The following is a 24,485-nucleotide window of genomic DNA, read 5'->3' on the forward strand; positions in this document are numbered from 1 at the left end:
TTTATTTGCCCTGAAATCGGTGGCAATGCAAATGAGCGCTGATTTAGTTTGAGCTCATTCTCTTTCTTCGGGATGGTCAAAACTCTAATCCAAACTACACGTGTTATTCATAACTCTCAAGTCAAATTACTGTTTGAAAAACAATTTAATAAGCTATGTTGTTACGAAAAATTATGTTAAGCAATTAAAATCTTTGCTTCAATCACGTGAGAATTTACCTAATACCATTCAGACCAATGCCATTATACCCAATGCCATTATACGCTATGCACTTTAAGTTTTTCGCTCAATAATTCGAGGTTGTCATAGAATACTAAAGCCAATAGTTTGCTCTCATGGTCGGTTGTGATAATTTCACATCAAAGCCCACGAGACCCTGAGGCATGACCATGGTGTGAACAGACAAAACACAAAATAATGGATTGCAACACAAAATCAGCACTTCTTAGGGTTTAATATTAGAACTGCGGCCTCTCAAAAATTTAGTCATGTTCTGATAATGGCACTTTTGAACAGGTTCCTGTAAACATGCGTCAATTGTTGCGTAATTAGATTTGTTTTTACTTATTTTTAATGACCAGTGATTATCTTCTTCACCATTGTTTCTGAGAGTTGTTTGTCTTTCACTTGCTTAAGCAGTTTTGGTACCGATGGACGTTTAGTTTTAAACAGTTTTACAAAATTACTGTTCAAACCAACAACAGAGTTGTTTGTTCTTGGATAACCTTTCTTTATGCATTTGCAACAGTTCCAAAGTTCAATTGCAAATCGTGGTTTCTGCCTCTGAACAGTAGAGTCGTATCGAATGAACATTGTCTTCAAAGAAGATGAAATTGACGCACTTTCCTCTGGGCTAGATGACTACAATTTTTTAAACGCATTAATGACATCCCTTGGTGGCCAGAAGCCTTGCAATTAATCACTCTGATATTTTGTGAATACTCCAAGTTATTCTTAGTGTTTTTCCGGCCGACTACATTTGTCTCCACAAGTTTTGACGAAGTTGGCTGAATCAAATTTCAATGTGAATATTTTCATTCACTGAAGAAATGCGTTCCAAACTGAAAATTTGAAATCGATTGCTACTCGTTTTGTTGATGTTTCCAGAAATGAACTGAGTAGTTTTCAGTTCACTTCCGGAAACATCAACTATGTTGATGTAAACATCAAAATGAGTAGTTTTTGGTTGCTTGTATATGTTTTATCGGGAAGAAGCGCATAAACGAGAGTCAAGTGGATTCCATCACAGGAAGCATGAGCTTTGCAGGACTCAATGAAAACGTTTAGAGCTTTGTGACTATCCCATCGCAGAATCAATCATCTGCTTGCTCCTGCAAATCATTGGCTGAAAGCGACTTGAACGAAAAATTTTGCTTTCAACTTGGAAATATGAATCATAATACACAACCATGTTCTATTTGTAAGATCTCGGGATTCTCAAATCTTTTCAGTGATTAGAACTCACCCATCTGTGGACAATTGCGTTGTCGCGCTGAATTCACTGTTATTTAGATTCAGCTGTAGTCTGGAATTTTGGCAGTTGTTTTCTACTAATGTGTTTTTGGGCAAAAAATAATGTTCGGCTTGGAGTCTTCTGAGCAACTATTTTTCTGTGTCGAGGGGAATGTTCTCAATTCAATGTGCGCTTGATCTTGTAAATAGCTGTGAACTGTTTTAACTTCGATTTTTTCAATGCGCCTTTTGACTCTGCCACAGCATATTTTAAAACAAATTTGACAAGAAGGTGCGCCATCAGTATGTTGTCCGTGCATAATAGAGCAATAGCATTCAGAGACCAGATATTCCAATTTTCTGTTTGCTCAATGAATTCTATTTTAACATATTGCGTCAAATTTATTCTGACACGCATTATGAGGCCATCTTATAAATGCGTGCCAATTAAAACAAACCAGAGCTTAGCAACTAAATTTTAACGGCTTTTAAAATTTTGATGATTTCACTGGGTTTAGCCTAATTGTGATATTTTTCTTGTTAATGAATGCGATGAGTCACTAACATTGACATTTTGGGACTGTTCTGTCTGCAAAATTTTTGTGTGTTTTTTGGAACTGTTTTCTCTGGGTTTTTGCTGCAATTTAGGACTGTTTTTCTATGACTGTCTTTTCTTAGGCCCTGGCCATTAAGTACTATAAAATATACGTGTAATAGCGACTGCTGATTTGTAATTGAAATATAGAACCAAAAATTTGAAACGCATTTCCTAAATTGGAATTGTACTGTTTGCTCCTTATGTGGATCGATCTCGGAGGGAGTAAGCTCAGCTTTTAATTTACAAGCCAAAAGCACTCAACCTCTGGCTAGTGGCCAGAAGCCTTGCAAGTAATCACTCTGATATTTTGTGAATACTCCAAGTTATTGTTTTTCTAGGACTGTCTTTTTTTAGACCCTGACCCTTAAGTACTATAAAATATACATGTAATAGCGACTGCTGATTTGTAATTGTATTATAGAACCAAAAATTTGAAACGCATTTCCTAAATTGGAATTGTACTGTTTGCTCCTTATGTGGATCGATCTCCGAGGGAGTAAGCTCAGCTTTTATTTTACAAGTCAAAAGCATTCAACTTTTGGCTAGTGGCCAGAAGTCTTGCAAGTAATCACTCTGATATCTTGTGAATACTCAAAGAACCTGACCATTAAGTTCTATAAAATATACGTGTAAAAGCGACTGCTGATTTTTAATCGGGTTATAGAACCAAAAATTTGAAACGCATTGCGCCAAATGGAATTGTACCGTTTGCTCCTTATGTGGATCGATTCTCCGAGGGATTAAGTTCTGCTTTTAATTTTAAAGTCAAAAGCACTCAAATTTTTGGCTAGTGGCCAGAAGTCTTGCAAATAATCACTCTGATATTTTGTGAACAATCCAAGTTATTGTTTTTCTAGGACTGTCGTTTTTTAGACCCTGGCCATTAAGTACTACAAAATATACGTGTAATAGCGACTGCTGATTTGTAATTGGATTATAGGACCAAAATTTTGAAACGCATTGCGCAAAATGGAATTTTACCGTTTGCTCCTTATGTGGATCGATCTCCGAGGGAGTAAGCTCTGCTTTTAATTTACAAGTCAAAAGCACTCAACTTTGCAAAAATTTCTTACAACCTATATTGACACTTGTTGTGATGCGATGTTTTGCAACTGAGTTTTGTTTTTTTTTACTCTAAAAATTTGCTCGCTCAGAGCTCAAATGTTCCGAAGCTCATTTCAGATTCGTCATTCAAGTTTTGGTCGCCTTCATCAAGACTATCATGTACAATTCGCCGAATTAGATTAAATATAAAAATTTACTTTTCCATGAAATTGGTGGTAGTAAAAAATGCCTTCAAGAAATTGCTTTCAACTTTCGTTTGGTGTTGGCATTCATTTAAGAGCTTCGAAACAAACGTTTCTTGGTGTTCATTTTTTCGGCATATTTATTGCCCGGTTCTGTGCTCAATACTAGGTGAATCCCGACAGTAATCAGTAATTCTCTGACAAAACTTCAATGCCCTCCGTCCATCTTTTTCAGTTAACCGTCAGATGACGAACGAAGACTTCAATGGAGATGCGAAGTATTTTTTGGGAGTCCCTCTGAGCTTGGTCAGAGCAATTGCTTATTGTAACGTGATAAATCTAAAGTTGTTCGTGATAAGAGACGATATTTCGCAACGAACTTTTACCTCGCGCCATTAACCTACTCGTGATATAGTTTAGTCTAGCATATAGTTTAATGAAGGTAATCTAAAAATCTGTTCTCCTTTAAGCATTGCTACCCCCTTCACTGCCTTTGTAAATCGGTAAAAATTTAAAAATCAGCGTCAGAAGAACATTTTAGCAGATAAATATAAACTGAGCCGAGCCTCGATTAGACAAGCAGCGATTTGAATCTGCGATCCATTCTGTTTCGTCCCCCCTCCCCATCTTAGAGGACATATATCTTTTCCCGTAGACTCACGTGCTAATTTTTACATTGTAACGTGCCATATAAAACCACATAGTTTGTAATGGGGGCATAAAAACACTGAGGGAGAGGGAAACAGAATTTATCGGAATCTAGTTTGGCTTGAAACGGCCTGTTTTTGCTGTTGCGGTTAACAACTACTCAATTTTTATTGATTCCCTGCAGACTCCACAGGGACTCCTTTTCATCAACTGTTAATACTCGAAGTTGATCAAAGCAATTTATGTCATATTTTGGGACTCACAAATCAGCTTGAAATTAAATCTAGACCAAACATGGATCAGAAATTGGATCTTCTCCGTTCGTGCCCCCCCATTACGCAGCAAGCGCTATTGCATGATGAATAATTATTTAAAAATATAGCACGTGCGTCTGGGCGATGCATGTAATGTGCACCCGCTAAGCGGGGGTGGGGGGCACAAACGGAAAAGATCCCAGAAATTTAACAGCCTTGAAGTAGTCGCTTTAAGTAGTCACTATTAGTCTCATTTTTGGTAAATTGACTTGATTTGCAAAAAAAACAACCTCCTCTTGTTTCAAATTACCTCTTTGGGAAATTCCGCTAACTTTTGCAGACTATAGATAGAAAATACAGCTAACGTTTCTGGGTTTCTATTCACAAACAAATGGATGAAAAAGGTGCTGCATATCAGAGAAATACTCTAAAAACGAGCCGAAAGTTGACGATTCTTTTTTTTAAAAAAACTTTTCCGTTTGTGTCATCAGTATTTTATCCTCACCCCAGTTAGAGAGCAAGTGTCATCACATGATAAACCATTTTGTGCATATATATGGGCATTATTTTTTGCAACAACTAAATTAAAATTATAACCATACGGTTAAATATATTTTAATTAAAACAAACTTCAAATCATTCAAACAAAATAAAGGAATATACATCAATAAGATTCACATTATAATCTTTTCTTCCTATTGTTTTCTTCCTAAAAAACAAAATTACTTTTAAAAGCTCCTATGTTACTACTCAGAGGAATTTTTTCATGTTGTGAGAGCAAGAAATTATTCAATGTTTTCTCAAAAACATTTTCATTTTTTGCCAACCGAATGCACTGTGGTAACTTATTCCAATTTTGTACGCTTTGACGATCAATCTAATTCATTCCAAAGCTGGTTTTGACGTTCTGGCTGCTTTTGAATGATTTTGTTTGAGTATTTTGATTAAGACTCAAATACCTGTGAATATTTTCAGAATTTTTTTGGCCTGGCTATATCATAATGCAATTTGGTTAGCCACATTTTTGCTTTTTTTAGCTCAGCTGGTAGCGTTTTTGTCTGGCTTAGCACATCTCTCGCGTTGTCATACTTTTTGCGTAGAAAGCACACGTTTATAGCGCAGTTGATCTGTCGGTTATGCCGCTTTAGGTTCTTTGCAGATAAACTTGAAAAAAAATTGCCAAAAATGATAAGTCTGAAAGCACAAGTGATTTTAGAACAAGAATGCGCGCGTTCAGTGGAATTTGGTGTCTTAATAGATATATTGATTTTATAGCAAGAGCCATCTTTTTAACGTTTTATTCCGCTGCTCATCGAAAATAAGATTCCTGTCAATTTGAATATCAGGATATAAGAAACTTTTTTGTGTTGTGAGAACTTTGTTTTTGCAAAAAAATAGATCCGAAATCAGAATTAGTGCGCGAGAAAAAGATTAATTCGGTTTTGTTTGTATTCAAATTTAGTTTGTTCATCCCCAAATATTTTTCTGTTTTTTGTAAAATTCCCATGACTTTCCCATGTAAGCTACCTTTCTGTCCACAAAAGACAATACTTGTGTCATCTGCGAATTGAATTATTTTTTCCATGGTGTTTATATTAGATGAGAAATCATTCACATTTAAAGAAAAATGAGTGGTCCTAAAACAGTTCCTTGTGGCACGCCGTGCTCCACAAATTCACAATCAGAGAACATGCCATTAAATTTTATTTTTTGTCTTCGGTTGGCAAATGAAAACAGCAATTTTTTCGCTTCCTGAGAAAAAACATTCGTTTCAATTTTTTTAAGAAAAATGTTATGCAAAATGGAATTAAACGCTTTTGCAAGGTCTAGAAAAATTGCAACAGTTTCTTTGCTTTGATCTAAATTAGACGAAATTGTTTCAACCAGTTCTAAAACTGCATCTGTTGCTGACTTTTTCTGAAATCCGCATGGCTCTTTATTTAAAATTTTATGCTTATCAATGAAATCCGTTATATGAGTCAGAAGGAGGCGCTCAAAAATTTTTACAAAACTCAGACTATTTATATATAATATATGGATCTTATCCTGTGCCCTCCCCCAGTTCGTTATGCTCCCCCAGTTGCGGAGCACGTGTCATTACAGAATAAATCATTATGTGAAAATATCACACGTACAATGGGTGTGCGAGTAATATGCACGCACTAAGCGGGGGGGGGCACAAACGGAAAAGATCCCCTTTTTAATAATCTTTTCCGTTTATGTCCTCAGTACTTTATGCTCCCCCAATTACAGATTAAGTGCCATTACATAGTAAATCATTATGTACAAATATATGTGGACATTATATAATATATGCACCCACTAAGCTGGGAGGAGGTAACAAACAGAAAAACTCTTTAAAAAAATACAAAAAAAAATTCCGAAAGTTATAAACTATGGACTAAAACTTAATAAATTTAACAAAGATTTGCACTAAATTCTTTCATTGCTTAAAGTTGGCTTTAAAGTGGAATTCGTTGGAAAGCTAAGTGAAATAGGCGGGAATTTATAAAAGTCAACGTATTTGAGCATCGCCAGTTTTATGATTTTTATCACATTCATTTCATGTAGTGAATATTCACCTTCCCCTTCTCCTTCCCCTTCCCCCATCTCTAGCCGTAAATCCCTCCCCCCCCCCCACACACACACACACAATAGGCATACAGTAACACTCCTTCCCATTAAAGCAATTATGCCATAATACAGGCTTTAATTTTTTTGAGGTCTTCGATGGAAAGACCCTATGTAACGCTTATATAGTTTAGGACATATTTTGAAAGGTGGCGCCTCACAGCCACAGTCAGAAAGACTGCAAAACATTAATGTTTGAACAATTATTATTGTTTAATTAATTAATTCATAGTCATAAATTTTTCAATGATTGCTCACAGCACTTGCGGAAGCACTTCAAAACTGAAGTGTTTTGTTCGTAAATGGAAAACAAACTAAATTAACACTCAATCGTTTGATAAAATGTTATAACACTGTGCTTTCTGGTTTTGGCTTCCGGTGGTCTAATAAAATCAACAAAATGCAGCTTTTGCTTCAGCCTTATTTTTTATGGAGACAGAAAATGTTTTATCTGCAACTTTGAGTGAATTCTTTTTAATAGTGTTAAAAGAAAGAGTTAAAACAAATGAATTTGTTCGTTTTTGTTATCAATCTATAAACCAATTGATTTATTCGTTCATTCGCCAAATCGCTCAAACCTTCTCGCGTGTATTAAACCTGATCTGATATTATACTGAGAAGGAAGAAAATTTTATAAGAAGAAGCTTCTTGTCGAACACGTCTTTCAATTCCCATAAAACTAATTTTTCTTTTTCGACATTCGATAACTTTAGTGGGAGAAAAAGTGAATTAGCTGAAAATTAAGTCAAATGTAGAAGATTCTTTGTGATTATTTAAAATTGCACAGGCAAAAACTGAATTAAATTTACGAATTTAGATTTGGATTCAATTATTACTTTCAAGTTCAATTTAACTGGCATTCTTGGCCAGTTTCACTATCTAAGAAAAAATGTACAGAATTTTGTTCAAATAACATTCTCAAAAACTAGTATGATCTTCGTTTAAAACTTCTAAAACATCCTGCTCTGTATCATTTACTTCATTTAACTCATATTTCTTCAATTTTTAATATATATTATTTAACAAGTGTCGTTGTTGTAGTTTTTTAAATCATTCCTTCCTAAATCACAATCTGATAAACATGAACATGGCTCCATTCCGAATGAAAACACACGACACTTAATAATTTCCTGACGCTCTCACAAATTTCAAAAACCCCTCCCCTTTTATGATTTTTTTCAAATTATAAAGCTCTTAAGGAAAATTATAAGCTCTTATATTTTATACCTTTTTAAGTTCTAATGAATTTCATCTGATATCATGAGGAAATTTTTGTAAGAACGGACAATGTTCATAATCGTTGTGACCTTCCAGACAAATATACCGACGCAAGCAGTCTTTAGTTCTATTTTATTTCTTTCTGTTGAACGCAACCCATTGTTCAACGTAACCCCTGTTTAACGGAATCCATTGTTTCTTACCTTTGAAGACAAGTTTTCGATTGGAACATTGTTGAAACAATTCCATTCCTATATAGAAAGTATTTTGGAAACGTTGAAATCACAGCTGGAAAGAACGCCTGAAAAAAATCTATTTTGATCGAACTGTAATTTTAATTAGTTCAAAACCCAGAAATTATATTTAGTGTTGAGTCTCTTGAAAAAGAATCTAACGATTTTTTACATCGCGACGGCCATTGTTACAACAGAGTGAAATTTCAAAATGATTTTGTAAAACTTCAGACAGTTATGATTACTTCCATTTTACTGCCTTTCTCGATAAACGGCGAAAGGAATACTGCTATTTGTGATCGTTTTAAGGATTAATAATTCCGTTTCGAAATCATTTATTGAATTTGTCCAAACTTATTTTCGTTTGTTTTTTTTTGGCTGTTTTTGCGGGATGTCCTTTTTCACCCCTATTCTTTTAACCCCATATATTTTAACCCCGAGTTTTTTAACCCCTATTTTAATTAATCCCTCAGTTATTTAACCCCCATATTGTTTCACCCCGATTTTAAGCTTGCTATAAAAAAGGATAATTCGGCCTCAATCATATCTATTTAGTCTAATTAATAGAGATTCAAATCGGGGTGGAACGATTGGGGTGTGAATACACTTTTCACACCTCAATCATTTCACTCAGATTTCAATCTGTATATTCATGGACAATAATTGTCACGGACATTGGGCTAGATACTCAATACTTTAAAGCAACGCTGTATCAATTATCGAGTTAGTTATCTCATCTAGTCCCTAATGGGGCAATTAAAAACAATTGAAATGAGAATAGATTTCATGATTTTTTGTTTCATTGCAATTTGAAATCACCATGATAATTGCCGTTTTTGAATTTACTTCTTCTTCTAAAAAACAAAAAATATTGGTTGTAGAAGGCCACGAGTTTTGTGTTAAAAGAAAACATAAGAAAAGCCGGCCACACGAAAAGGCCAGCTTTCGTTTCTATTGGAAAGCCGGCCACACGAAAAGCTTTAAAAAAGATCAAAACCCTGAGTGTGAACTTAACGCGCGCAGCAGCCATAATTTCCATAATGTTACCAGTAACTGACATTCTCTCGATCAAGTACACGTTGCCGTCAAAAACAAAATTTTTACAAACATTAAAACGTTTTAGAAAGAACATTCAAACTGTGTCATTTCATGAACTGTCGGACCGGCATTTTGATATACCGGATACGTTTCAAGAGTGTTTGCGGTATGAAAGCAGAAAAGATGACCACGAACGTATTTTAATCTTGTGTGATCCGTATTTGACACCGGTTCTGGAATCTTGAAAGTTCGGAGTTTCGGCTTGTGGATGGAATTTTTAAATTATTGCACCTAAATTTCATTCAGATTTACACCCTGCATGTAAATATTCTCGGAAATGCTCCTGTTTGTTTGTATGTGTTGCTTCCGAACAAAGCGGAAAAAAAAGTACAGCCGATTACTTGATCAATTAGAAAACTTTGCTACAGATTTTACACCGGATAAAGTTCTATTAGATTTTGAAATTTTACCAATTAATGAGGAAAACTTTGCTCCATATTGTAAACCCGATAAAAAATGCCCTCCGCAAACTCCATCTAGCTTCATTGTTATTGGGCTGCTATTTCCAATTAACCTAAAATTTAGTTAGAAAAATTGGATAACTTGGACTAAAAAAGCTGGTGGCGGAAAATCATGAAGTGACCCTGGCACTTAAAATGATCTCGGCTCTAGCTTTCAAAAAACATGAGGAGACAGAAAAATCTTTTGAATTGATTGTCGAGGAAATAATTATTGCTGCGGATCAACAACACTTAGATATCTTCGTTATTGAGAAAATAGACGAGCTTTGTTTATATTTCAAATCAAATTATATCAAGTGTCCTCTTTTGAACGGTCATCCTATATTCCCCTCACAAATCTGCAATCAAAGTGAAGCAGCCATTGAGTTAATTGCCAAAACAACTAAGGCTAATGCTGTTGAGAGCTGGCATTTTGGTATACAAGCCTTGTTCAGTGCATCCCATCCCGGCTTTTGAAAATTTTGGCTAAATTGCAGAAAGACGCTGCGGTGCAAATTTAAATTTTGGGAATGCCTCATCTGGGCAAAATTATTCAAAATAGAAGAAGAAGGAGAGCTTGAAAGAAAAGGTGCAGAACGTGATGGAAATCTACAGAGATGAAGCTGATATTTTTTTGTGTTTGTGTTTCGGTGTTCATTTAAATTTGAAATCTGTCCTAAAATTTTTGATTTGGCATCCTCCTTGCGTCCTCACGGAGTTACGACGAAGTCTCATATCGTGACTCATTATAAAATTCGATTGTTAACCATATGTTGGGACCCATAAATGGGAACAAAGTTTTGCAACATTAAGATATAAAACTTCCACAGCATAGCTGCTATCAAAAATATCAATAAGGATTTCATTGAAAACTCTGTTCAACACGCGGTTCAATTTCGTTTTGAATTGTTAATTTCTGCCAGTAACTGACGTTATCTCGAGCAAGTATACGTTGCCGTCAAAACCATGTTTAATACAAACATTAAAGCGTTTTAGAAAGAGCATGCAAAATGTGTCATTTCATGAATTGTCGGACCGGCATTTTGATATACCGGATACATTATGCTCATAATTTATGTTTTAAAATTTAGCTGACATTCTTTCATTTGACAAGTACCGGTCCTTCTGTCTTCTAGGCTGGGGCAGTTTTTAAAGTTTTTGATTCAAATCAAAGTGCAACATAAAAGAGGTCAGATATGTCAAGTGTTCTTTTCGATCAAACGTATTGCTCTAAAAAGCAGTCTCGTCTTTATTCTTCGGTTTCAAACAAATACAATCTGTTCAATGTCGCACTATTGAAGATCAGTAGTTTTGTGTTATTTAAGTCCTTAGAATTTCAGCTTTGCTACTTGTTCTTTTGGACTCCGAAATAGAAAAAAAAGGTTTTGGTTTTAAACCGATTCCGGGGTGAATAAATTGCGGTGTTACAGGACTGAGGGGTGATTATATACGGGGTTAAATTATAGGGGTCAAATAAATTCGGGTGAAAAAAGTAGAACCATTTTTGCGGATGGTCAGATTAGTGGAAACATAACTGGCCCTTTCGTATTAAAAATGGCCTCATTTACAAATTTCATCATCATTTTTTTCAAAATACACCTCTTAGCAGCTGTACAAGATAAAATGAAACCATTGTAATATGAGCACTATAAGGTGTGCTTTGAAAGTTTAACAGCAAAATTTTTCCAACAAATTTGAAGAAAAATTAAAGATTATGCGTTGCTCGAATGAATTAAAATTCTAACTTGCACCAGTTTCCTACAAAAATTTCATTTAAATGTTCCATCAAATGAACATTAAAGCTATTTGCGTTCTTTTTGATATAAAATATATTCAAATTGTTTTGCGCTGGAAAACAAGTAGGCAGTTTCTTGTTCACTCTAGTGGGTTTTTCTGACCGCTGCACCATTGACCTCTCCAAGATTTGCATGTGTCAAACTAAACAGACCTCAGACTCAACAATCGAGAAATTGTCATTAACGGAGGCAAGTTTCCTTCTTTGAAAACCCGCAGCGAGAACGATTAAAAGTTTGAAAGAAATAGCCACGTTGATGGTTATGAAAAAGCAATTTTTGATCAGTTTAGACCTTTTTCAGAGCTACAGAGTGTATTAAAGTTTTTTTTGTGGCAAATAAATGTCTTGAACATGTATCTCTTTTGGTTTTGAGGCCATTGTGTTTCATCCAAAAAAAATGTATTCCGCATTTTTCCTTAAAAACTTTCAAGATAACTTGATTTCTTCCCAATTAAAAAACACCAAACTGTATAATAAAAAGATATTAAGAATTTTCTATGTCAAATAGTAGTTATCATATTTTTTGAAAAATGATGCGAAAAGGTACTGCTTTGAACTTTGATTAAAGTATATAATCATTTCAACAGAAGTAAATTTACAAAAGTAATTCTTCAAAGGAGGTGTTAGAATTACACATTGAATTTAAAACACAGGTACTTTTGCTTGCATTGTGCCCCATCGATGACTATCCTCAGAAGTATCTGATCTGATTTGAAGATACTGACTGCTATATGTCGTTTCATATATATATATATATATATATATATATGTGTGTGTGTGTGTGTGTGTGTGTGTGTGTGTGTGTGTGTGTGTGTTTATGTAATTCCAAATTATTCTGAAGAGTGCACACCAATCATTGTTGATAGCTTTTAGTCAAATTTCTCGACACCAATTTCATCTGTGTCTTCAATTTATCGAATATTTCTTTTGTTTTTGCTTAAACCAAGCTGCCAATTTGTTAAACTCACAGAACCCCAGAAATTTATTCATCTTTTGTCTTAGCCACTTATCATGTCAGCAACAACTACAGCGCGAAACAAAAATGGGGATTTTGGTTTTGATTGCCTTAGACAACTAAGATCATTTCCCTTTTCAATCGTCCTGATTCAATTAATTCAATTTTTATCCTACTAAGGAATATTATTTCCATAGTAATTTCAATTTTTGTGTCTGTCGAGCCTTACTTGCCATTTTTATATTTGTTTTGATTTTTGGCCGCGTCAGGAAAAAAATGTAACTGGCTGTTTTTTTCTTGATTTCAAGTTCTTAGCTCCATTTTCCGAATTTATGAGCAATTTTTTGAACTACAACTGTAAACAGTTGACCAAAGATAGCAAAAAAATTGGTTTTATTCAGAGGTGCAAATTTTAATACTCCATCGACTATGTGATTTCGGAATTTTTAACCGACATCCACAACAAACCTCACAATTTTGCTTTGTAGCATTTATACACCACTGAAATTCCGTTAAAAAATTGTTTTGAAAGCTTAGAAGACAAGGAGGCTCGGTAATGTGCGTACGCACATAAGGTTCCGAACCAGCTCATCCACATTCTTGACTTAATTGGCTACCAAATGATGAAGAGATAGAAAACTTTCAAAAACATACATATCGTTCCATAAACAGCCAATGGAATACAAAAATGCCACCCTAGAGAGCCGATGAACGTTGTTGTTAATATGACTACTAGAAAGGACAACAAAAATTATCAAACTACAAACATAATTTACGACCAAACTCGATTTCAATAATAAATAAAATCATAACAAAATCAAACTCGCATCAGATGATATCCAAACGAAACAATTTAACCTATACATCATTAGAAAAATATGGAACCTGTTTTCAATTCAACTGGTTAATAGGTCGACAAAAAAGAGCAAAGGGGTGCGAAGTTCAAATACGTTTCTGTTTTTGAAAAGAATGGATTTCACAGTTATTTCTGTCTTTAGATATCAACTGCAATCGCTAAAGTGTTCATCTTTATTTCCTTAAAAATTAATTGAGACACGTCATTATCCAATTTTCAATTGCGCAAAATTTCAAAGCCAATGAGACCTACGACAATTGTTATTAAATAAAAAGAACACAAAAAAAACTTATAAAATGAACAAATACAAAAAAAATCTAAACTATTTTAAGAAACCTCGTAGTAACGGCAGTAACAAAGCTGAAAAAGAAATAGAAAACGTTATGGAGGATAAATCATGGTTCTCTGGAAACGGATTGTGACCTGTGGTTACATAGACTGAGCTATAATTCGACCGAAATATTTATTAAAAAAAAAGACAAAATTTTTGAATACAAATAATTTACTTAAGATTTCAAAAACCAGCAATGGATTAAGTTGCATCACCTCAGGAAGCCAATTTGGACTGTTAATAATGAGATTAAGTCACAACCCCACAAAATAAAAGAAATATATAAAGAAGCCAAAATTTCAAACAATTTTACGAGATCACATTGTTCAAGACACTATAATTATCAGATGTTACCTGCAAGAACTGTAAATTGTCACCTTCTCCTCATTTTAACATCAAAGAGTCCTCCTTCAAAAGGGATTACGTAGATTTGACAACAAAAAGATACCCAGAAATTGGACTGTATAGAAAAAACTTGTATGGAAAAAAACTTCTTTTTTTATTTCATTTTGCCATTAAAACAATGTCGTTAAAACAAACAGCAGCTGTGAACTGAATTCTTTAACTAGGTTGAGTTATATGTCCTGAGGAAGCAATTGAGACCTATCGTTTTTAGCTATATGGCGCATTACAACAAAAAGAAAAACAAACATAAGCAAAAACAAAAAATCCATTAAATTTTAAGAGATAACTGTGTCGCAGCCCAAAAAGCGTAAACCATATAACAAAAACAATTAACATTTTCAGATACGCCTTTTCAACGCTTTGAATTTTTCTCACTATTGTTTTCTTCAATTGAACTTGTCGATAAGGTGATATATTGACAAAGAAACAAAATAAACTCATAAAATATGCAATTATGCTCTAAGTTAAAAAAAAAGGAAAAGGCGTAGTTTCAAAATAAAGAGACAATTATTTGAACAAGAAACCGTTAGATATTAAGTTATAAGCCACTGAAATTAGTTTATTGCCTGTTGTTACCGAGACTGTGCCCGAAGTTGAGAGAAATAAGATAAAATAGCGGCAAAGATCAAAAGGTAACGGATGTTCTCTCAAAACAAGTGTATTTAAAATCATTACAGACAAAAATACAACTGAAACAATTGTCATGGTTTATTTATACCTCCTCAGAACTAACTGTATCTTTGATTTGGGACAATAAAATATTGGGACAATATAGAGAAAAAATAACAAATGAATGCAAAATTCAAGAAGTAGATAAAAAATTTTTTTACAAAAAACAATTGGTCAGAGCCATAGAAACCACGCGCTTAACTCTAAAACCGTAATATAATCTCGGTGGGCTTTGGATTTTGTAAAAAGTTTCTGTCAATGATTGAGCATGGAGTTGAAATTCTTCTAAGTAAAATAAAGTTTTCATAAAAATCATTTACCTAGCTGAAATATTTTGAAAAAAAGTCGCGCCCCATTGAAATCTAAAAAAATATTTATCCTAAGGATCCATGGAGTGATCAAGATCAGCCCAGATGCTTTAGCCCGTCCAATAAAATGCTCATTTGTTCGAAGGGTTGCAAATAGATCAATTTTTTAACAAAATCTTTGAGTTTGTCAAAAAACAAAAATGCATTTCGTACTTTTATTGAGTTTTGCAAAAAACTGGCAAAGTTATAACTCCAGAAGACTATCAAAGCCAGTGGGTGTACAACTAGCTCAATTTTCAGCTGAAAAAGTATGTGGCCGCAGTTTGAAGGTAATTACTACCAGCAAACTAAAAGCAAGTCGGCTGAAAAAGCAAATTTGGTCCCAATTTTAGTCCCAAAAAATGTCGAATTAAGGAAATTTAGCATAAATTTTAGTCAAAAAACTCGGATCGAACAATTCAGCAACCCTCCTTTATCTTTACAGATAAAATTTATAACACTACAGGTAACAATTTGAACAAATTTTAGCAAAATTGACGAAAATTAGGTCAAAAATACCGAAAATGTAAATGTGAATAAAAACTGCTGAAATACGTCTAATGTTCACAAAACTTTAAATCTGGATAACTCGCTATGAAAAGTGAAAACTGAAAAAATCTTTTTAATTCCAAATTGTACGCTGGACGGGCTTTTTAATGATACCACTCACAACTCTCTACGATGATTATATCGATCGACCAAAATTGTCTGAACAAAAAAAACCCCATTTGAGTATATAGTTCCTCCCCCACTAAAGTGGGTCGGAACAATAATTTTCTTGAGAGGTATATAGTTGGATATATCATTATGATTGAGTAATTTTTTCTCATATTTTTACATGCGTTCTTGCTACTCATCTTTGAGTCAAATTTAGTTTCTGCCATTCGCAATTTAAAATAAGAATTGTTTTCCCATAATTCTTTATACTAACCTATCTATATACTCAAGATTCATCAAAACAGAAAATATTGCCAAAGAAACTTAAAAATTGGTAAAAATTTTACGCGTTTAGCTGACGAAAGACAAAATTCTTACTGGCATCACCATTAGTACGAAAATTCCAACTTATTATTCCGGAAAATGAATCTTCAAAAACTATTTGCGTTCTTTTTGGTCACGGCGATGGCCGTTTTATTAATTACCTGTTCAATATTTGACACCATTGCCGTTATTGAAGACGCTAACGCCATACAAACTGACTTTACTATGGTCGAAGCTGGAGGACAATTCGGCAATTTTTTGTTCACGCTTATGGGTTTTTCTGACGGCTGGAGCATTGACCTCTCTAAGATTTGCAAATGTCAAATAAAACAGCTCAGGAATTCGACTTTCAGTGAGCAGTGTTTAGCAGCACCTCTTACTGTGTTTGCAGAACCTACTGTTAAAATGATACCAGATCGAGGGAAGCAGAATATTGTCATATGGGCTTATGATGCACCGGGAAGGCGTGACTTGAGGGAATATGATCGCATCAGAATTGATAGCTTATCAATAAAAAGATTCTTTTCCAGTGAAAACGGGCAAAAGATTAATTAAGCACCAGCGCCCCCCACCAATAGATTTCATTATTATTGCGCTAATTTGTAGAACTTTGAGAGAAAACCGTTGCAAAGTACAACCCCGGATGAGGTCCGGGACCCAATTCAGTTATTGACCAGACCGAACTGGGTCGCGGACAGAGGGGTCCGGTGCGACCCAACTCGATGGTCTGGAAAGTATTTGGATCGCACCTTCCGCCTGGCCGATGGCAATTTTTGGTCTGTTCGGTCTGGCCAATAACCACATTTCGGTCTGTTGTGTCTGGTCCATACTCAAATTTCGGTCTGTTTGATCTCGCGTATACTCACATTTTGGTCTGATTGATCCGGCTTATACCCATATTTCGGTCTGCCTGGTCTGGCCAATACCCACATTTCGGTCTGTTGGGTCTAGCCTATACTCACATTTCGGTCTGTTTGATCTGGACAATACCCACATTTTGGTCTGTTGGGTCTAGCCTATACTCATATTTCGGTCTGTTTGATCTGGCCAGTACCCACATTTCGGACTGTTGGGTCTAGCCCATACTCACATTTCGGTCTGTTTGATCTGGCCAATAACCAGATTTCGGTCTGTTGTGTCTGGCCCATACTCAAATTTCGGTCTGTTTGATCTCACTTATACTCATATTTTGGTCTGTTTGATCTTGCCAATAACCACAATTGGCTCTGTCTTGCCTGGTCAATACCCACATTTTGGTCAGTTGGGTCTAGCCTATACTCACATTTCGGTCTGTTTGATCTGGCCAATACCCAAATTTCGGTCTGTTGTGTCTGGCCCATACTCAAATTTCGGTCTGTTTGATTTCGCTTATACTCACATTTTGGTCTGTTTGATCTTGCCAATACCAACAATTGACTCTGTCTTGTCTGGCCAATACCCTTATTTTTGTATGTTGGGTCTAACCTATACTCACATTTCGGTCTCTTTGATCTGGCAAATACCCACATTTCGGTCTGTTGGGTCTAGCCTATACTCACATTTCGGTCTGTTTGATCTGGCGAATACCCAAATTTCGGTCTGTTGTGTCTGGCCCATACTCAAATTTCGGTCTGTTTGATCTCGCTTATACTCACTTTTTGGTCTGTTTGATCTTGCCAATACCCACAATTGGCTCTGTCTTGTCTGGCCAATACCCACATTTTGGTCAGTTGGGTCAAGCCTATACTCACATTTCGGTCTGTTTGATCTGGCAAATACCCACATTTCGGTCTGTTGGGTCTAGCCTATACTCACATTTCGGTCTGTTTGATCTGGCGAATACCCAAATTTCGGTCTGTTGTGTCTGGCCCATACTCAAATTTCGGTCTGTTTGATCTCGCTTATACTCACTTTTTGGTCTGTTTGATCTTGCCAATACCCACAATTGGCTCTGTCTTGTCTGGCCAATACCCACATTTTGGTCAGTTGGGTCAAGCCTATACTCACATTTCGGTCTGTTTGATCTGGCCAATACCCACACTTCGGTCTGTTGTTTCTGGCCCATAATCAAATTTCGGTCTGTTTGATCTCGCTTATACTCACATTTTGGTCTGTTTGATCTTGCAATACCCACAATTGGCTCTGTCTTGTCTGGCCAATACCCAACTTTTGGTAAGTTGGGTCTAGTCTATACTCACATTTCGGTCTGTTTGATCTGGTCAATACCCACATTTCGGTCTGTTGGGTCTAGCCTATACTCACATTTCGGTCTGTTTGATCTGGACAATACCCACATTTCGGTCTGTTGGGTCTAGACTATACTCACATTTCGGTCTGTTTGATCTGGCCAGTATCAACATTTGGTCTGTTGGGTCTAGCCCATACTCACATTTCGGACTGTTTGATCTGGCCAATACCCACATTTCGGTCTGTTGTTTCTGGCCCATACTCAAATTTCGGTCCGTTTGATCTCGCTTATACTCACATTTTGGTCTGTTTGATCTTGCAATACCCACAATTGGCTCTGTCTTGTCTGGCCAATACCCAACTTTTGGTAAGTTGGGTCTAGTCTATACTCACATTTAGGTCTCTTTGATCTAACAATACCCACATTTCGGTCTGTTGGGACTAGCCTATACTCCCATTTTGGTCTGTTTGATCTGGCAAATACCCACATTTCGGTTTATTGGGTCTATCCTATACTCACATTTCGGTCTGTTTGATCTGGTCAATACCCACATTTCGGTCTGTTGGGTCTAGACTATACTCACATTTCGGTCTGTTTGATCTGGCCAGTATCAACATTTGGTCTGTTGGGTCTAGCCCATACTCACATTTCGGTCTGTTTGATCTGGCCAATACCCACATTTCGGTCTGTTGTGTCTGGCCCATACTCACATTTCGGTCTGTTTGATCTGGCCAGTATCAACATTTGGTCTGTTGGGTCTAGCCCATACTCACATTTTGGTCTGTTTGATCTTGCCAATAACCACAATTGGCTCTGTCTTGTCTGGCCAATACCCATATTTTGGTCAGTTGGGTCTAGCCTATACTCACATTTCGGTCTGTTTGATCTGGCCAATACCCACATTTCGGTCTGTTGTTTCTGGCCCATACTCAAATTTCGGTCCGTTTGATCTCGCTTATACTCACATTTTGGTCTGTTTGATCTTGTCAATACCCAAAATTGGCTCTGTTTTGTCTGGCCAATACCCACATTTTGGTCAGTTGGGTCTAGCCTATACTCACATTTCGGACTGTTTGATCTGACAATACCCAAATTTCGGTCTGTTGGTTCTAGCCTATACTCCCATTTCGGTCTGTTTGATCTGGCAAATACCCACATTTCGGTCTGTTGGGTCTAGCCTATACTCACATTTCGATCTGTTTGATCTGGTCAATACCCACATTTCGGTCTGTTGGGTCTAGCCTATACTCACATTTCGGTCTGTTTGATCTGGCCAGTAACCACATTTCGGTCTGTTGGGTCTAGCCCATACTCACATTTCGGTCTGTTTGATCTGGCCAATACCCACATTTCGGTCTGTTGTGTCTGGCCCATACTCAAATTTCGGTCTGTTTGATCTCGCTTATACTCATATTTTGGTCTGTTTGATCTTGCCAATAACCCCAATTGGCCCTGTCTTGTCTGGTCAATACCCACATTTCGGTCTGTTGGGTCTAGCCTATACTCACATTTCGGTCTGTTTGATCTGGACAATACCCACATTTCGGTCTGTTGGGTCTAGACTATACTCACATTTCGGTCTGTTTGATCTGGCCAGTATCAACATTTGGTCTGTTGGGTCTAGCCCATACTCACATTTCGGACTGTTTGATCTGGCCAATACCCACATTTCGGTCTGTTGTTTCTGGCCCATACTCAAATTTCGGTCCGTTTGATCTCGCTTATACTCACATTTTGGTCTGTTTGATCTTGCCAATACCCAAAATTGGCTCTGTTTTGTCTGGCCAATACCCACATTTTGGTCAGTTGGGTCTAGCCTATACTCACATTTCGGACTGTTTGATCTGACAATACCCACATTTCGGTCTGTTGGTTCTAGCCTATACTCCCATTTCGGTCTGTTTGATCTGGCAAATACCCACATTTCGGTCTGTTGGGTCTAGCCTATACTCACATTTCGATCTGTTTGATCTGGTCAATACCCACATTTCGGTCTGTTGGGTCTAGCCTATACTCACATTTCGGTCTGTTTGATCTGGCCAGTAACCACATTTCGGTCTGTTGGGTCTAGCCCATACTCACATTTCGGTCTGTTTGATCTGACCAATACCCACATTTCGGTCTGTTGTGTCTGGCCCATACACAAATTTCGGTCTGTTTGATCTCGCTTATACTCACATTTTGGTCTGTTTGATCTTGCCAATACCCACAATTGGCTCTGTCTTGTCTGGCCAATACCAACATTTTGGTCAGTTGGGTCTAGTCTATACTCACATAAAAGATTCGATCGATTCTAATGGTGAGAATCGACAATATGTTGACATCACATGGTTGGAGCCAACGAATAGGTGTCAGGGTCGACCACGGTTCGGCCACAAACGTCGGAGTTGACCGTTGTTTGACTGATAGTGGCCAGGTTTCGCAAATTGATGTGATGACCCAAATTGAGAAAAGTTGTTGACATAACTTTTTTTAGTAATTAGGGTTTTTCAATCTACTGAAAGCCAGCTTTTAAAGATCAAGCTTGTTTTCAAAAGTCAGGTTTTTCTGCTTAATGCACAATTGGTGCTTTATTTGTGTCTCTGTTTAAATACTTTTGACATTCTCGTCCTGAAAATGGCATTAACATTCCGTCAAAGAACCATCAAAAACATCACATATTAGCTATGAAAAGCATCTTACTTTACCATATTCGGGAATTTAACTACTGTTTGTTGAAATACGCAATAACCGTGGGTAAAGTTATGAAAGATACCGTGAGTCAACCGTGCATCAAAGGTGGACTTCTTAATTTCGAGAAAAAGTTTTGAAAATCACTTTAAAAAACAGATTTGAAAAACTAGTAGCGAGGAAAACTTTGCAAACAAAAATTTTATTTCTTGAATTTCTTTTGTCATGAAATGCTTGAAACATTTAACAAAAGAGAATAAGAGGATTAAGAGTTTAATTTAGCTCAGCGTACTTCCCACTGGTGTCAGTTGAACAAAGAATGGCTTTTTTAAAAATGGTTTTTTAGTATCAAATCTCACAAATGAATTTCTTATGTTGGATTGCTTTTTGGATGCAGGGCAAACTTAGCTGGAAAAAAAATGCGGTTCAGTTTTCCTGTAAATTTGTTCACTTTTGCTTATGTACCATATCGATGAAAAAAAATTTGAAACAAAAACAAAAAATGCCGACAAAGAACAGTCATTTCCATTGTTTTAATACAAATCTTTAAATTAAAACTATTTAGTTTTTTGTTTCTAGAATTCGGTCTAATATCAGAATACCGTTGTCCTCGCATAAAATTGTGCCATATAAGTAACCTTCAATTCTGCCCATGTTCTCAACATTCAAACTAATTTGGTTATAGATAACAAGATTTTGTTCTGTGTACTTCCAGGAACCGAAGCGGTTCCAATCGTCGACAGTTTCCTGCTATTTTATGCTCTCTCTGCCAACTCTGAGTTGTATTGGATGTTTGAAGCTGGAACAAAACTAATGCTAGTAGTCAAATGTGAGTGTTTGATTATCAAAAAGCGGTAAACTCAAGTAGAGAAAGACACAAGTAGTAAAAGTCTATTCTTTTCATGAGTTTTGTGCGGGAGGAAACTTTACTAACCGTGTCTCGGACTTTTTTCAAATTCTGAAGGTTTTGAAGCCAAGCAGATGCTTAGTTTGGTGGTTTTGAGAATGGCATTTTAGCATTTCTACGATAGCGCCCATAAAAATTTTGTGGTGTAGTTAATGAAAATCAATAAATGCTATAATGAACGACCATAAAAAAGCAATTTTATAACAAAAAATTTGTTGACAGTTCAAATACAACAAACAAAGTACAGGTTCCAAAATATTTACAGATGCAGGGGGAGGGTTGCTTTGTCTCAATTTTTTCTCTATTTAAAAAAAATTGGGTTTGCAATAATTATTGAGTATTTCGCTTGATTTAAGATTACCGATTTCTACAGCAAATGCACTCCAAGTTTATTAAAATGCAAAGTAAAGCGGGCTTCCCTTGTTCTAATTTTGAGCGATTAAGCAAAAAATTAAAGGGTAAATTTGACCACTTTGTAATGAAAAAATTTAAGTTTGATGCTAAAATCTGACTTCCAATAATATTTAAGTTCTCAACAAAATCTTGTATTTGCACTGAAACTCTTAGCTTAGAGCGGAATTCTGATTCTAACCCAGACTTGAAGTTTAATTAAATTGAGAGATTTGTTGAGGAGGTGACTTCAGTAAAACATATGCCTTGAATCAAAACTAGTTCCACAAGAGCAAAATTCCTAAAAAGATGATCGTGTATGGTCAGAGAATTGAGAAAAGAGACCGAAAAAAGAATATGAGGAGCTTGTAGAGGTATGAAACAAATTTTTGTTTTATATGCACAACAGTGATTGCGCTATTACAAAATGTGCGCAAGCGTTTCCAACGTTTCAAAATGTTTCCAACGTTGTAATTATGACCAAATGTTAGCATAGCCTGCAATTTATTGTTAAAAAACTAGAATAAAATTAATTGATTTGCGGAATGTGTGAAACAATTTTTTTAATGTTGATGGAAAATCTCGCTATAAATGATTTTTAGTCCAGGTGGTAGGACAATGATAATAAATTTTAATCTCGGTTTGTGTGAGTAAAATTTTGGTTAAGTTGAGTGTCAGTCTTCAAAATGCAAAGATGGACGTGAATTGCGTTGTTTCATTTTCTAATAAATGATCAAATTTATCAGTGATAGCTACTACACCGCAGAGGTAAACCCCAAAGTTTCCGCCTTAGTAAAATTCGCTCAAAAATTAGATACATCAAATGAACGAAATTAGGAGACATCGTTTGTATCTTACTTTTCGGAAAACGGAGTTTTGCCAATTTTGCAAAATAAAAGAACTTTCAAATCTTAAAATAGGTTACAAGTCTTGCAGCACGTTTCCGCTCATTTTAGGTATCTATTATTTGCATTAAAAGTATCTCTAATCCACGGTTGGGCCTAATTAAACGCGCGCTTTTTGAGCATGCAAATTGATTAAATACTTTGTATTAATTACAAATTTAATCGAAGTTTTTAAAACTTTAAAGCGATATAATGTAAACAACTTTAAAGACAAAGTCGGAAAGCCAAGCCATCTGTTTTTTTTCCGTAAAATCCCTCTCGATCGAAAAACGGCTTGTATATCAAAGTTGGACTGGCAAACTCAGGGGCCCTATAAGTAGGGGCACTGATGTAAAAACCCAGCCGTTTTTGTTAACCAAGAATTACAAAAACCGAAAAACATCAACAAAAAATTTTGACGGCTTATTCAGAAAAAAAATGAACTTTTTGGTTTTTTTTCACTGAACAAAAGAAATCAGTGCGCGAATTACATGTCTATAATTCCGAAAGCTCAAGTTAAGGAGTTGTAGAATATTGTAAATTTTTCTTCGTAGTATCACTTAGTCGTTTGGATTGTTTTAAACCGAAAATTTTTGCTTTGGGGTCAATAATTGAAAAATTGATACTTTAGAAAAGTAAAGATCGGAAACGCAAAAAACTCGACTGTTTTTTATGTAAACTGCCTTCCTTTTTATCTCGTCTATTGGGTTTAGGTGGTTCAAAGTGATAACAGAAACGTGCGTCAAGCTGACTTTGGCTATGGTGTAAAAAAAATTAAGATCAGTGTCATATAAAGTCAAGTTTTGCGATTTCGACAAATGTTTATCTAAATTTGTTCCGTGTTTCAAAAATATGATGCAAACCCACGGGTCAAAGAGTTGTTGAATGTTTCTCATACTCATTACTATGGATAGTATTGAAAACAAAATTTTGCTATGGGGTCAATACTTGAAAATTTGGTACAATACAAAATAAATTTAGAAACGCAAAAATTTCGTCTGTTTTATATGTAAAATTACTTCTTAATTCTCAACTTTGGGTATAGGGGATTCAAAGTGATAAAAGAAATGTGTGTTGGGCAAACTTTGGCTATGTTGTAAAGGAATTTCAGATAAGCGTTTTACATATTCAAGTTTTGCAATTTCGTCAAATTTTCTCTAAAGTCGTTTCGTATTTCAGAAATATGATTTAACCCCAGGGGTCAAAGAGTTGTCGAATGTTGCTCATACTTTTTTGCAGCATCTTCTTTTCATATAGATTGTTTTAAACCAAAGATTTTTGCTTTGGGGTCAATAATTGAAAAATTGAT

Source organism: Convolutriloba macropyga, chromosome 5 (assembly GCF_964194025.1).
Source record: "Convolutriloba macropyga chromosome 5, txConMacr16.3, whole genome shotgun sequence".
Taxonomy (NCBI): Eukaryota; Metazoa; Xenacoelomorpha; order Acoela; family Convolutidae; genus Convolutriloba; species Convolutriloba macropyga.